Genomic DNA, 237 nt, shown 5'->3' with positions numbered 1-237 from the left:
GCCGAGGCCCAGCCAGTCCCCAAGCAGAGGCCCCCCTGGCCAGCTTTCCCCAGTTTATGTAGTGAGCATGACGTCACATGGAATGGAATGTCCCTTGGGCCAGTTTGGGTCAGCTGTCCTGGGCCCCTCCCCCCTCCCAACTTCTTGTGCACCTCCAGCCTTCTCAGTCGATGGGAAGCTGGAAGCTGAAAAGTCCTTGACTAGTGTAAGCACTGCTTAGCAACAACTAAAACATCG

This window comes from Aptenodytes forsteri, unplaced genomic scaffold (assembly GCF_000699145.1).
Source record: "Aptenodytes forsteri isolate BGI_AS27 unplaced genomic scaffold, ASM69914v1 Scaffold172, whole genome shotgun sequence".
NCBI lineage: Eukaryota > Metazoa > Chordata > Aves > Sphenisciformes > Spheniscidae > Aptenodytes > Aptenodytes forsteri.
Note: the sequence above shows the minus strand (reverse complement) of the source record.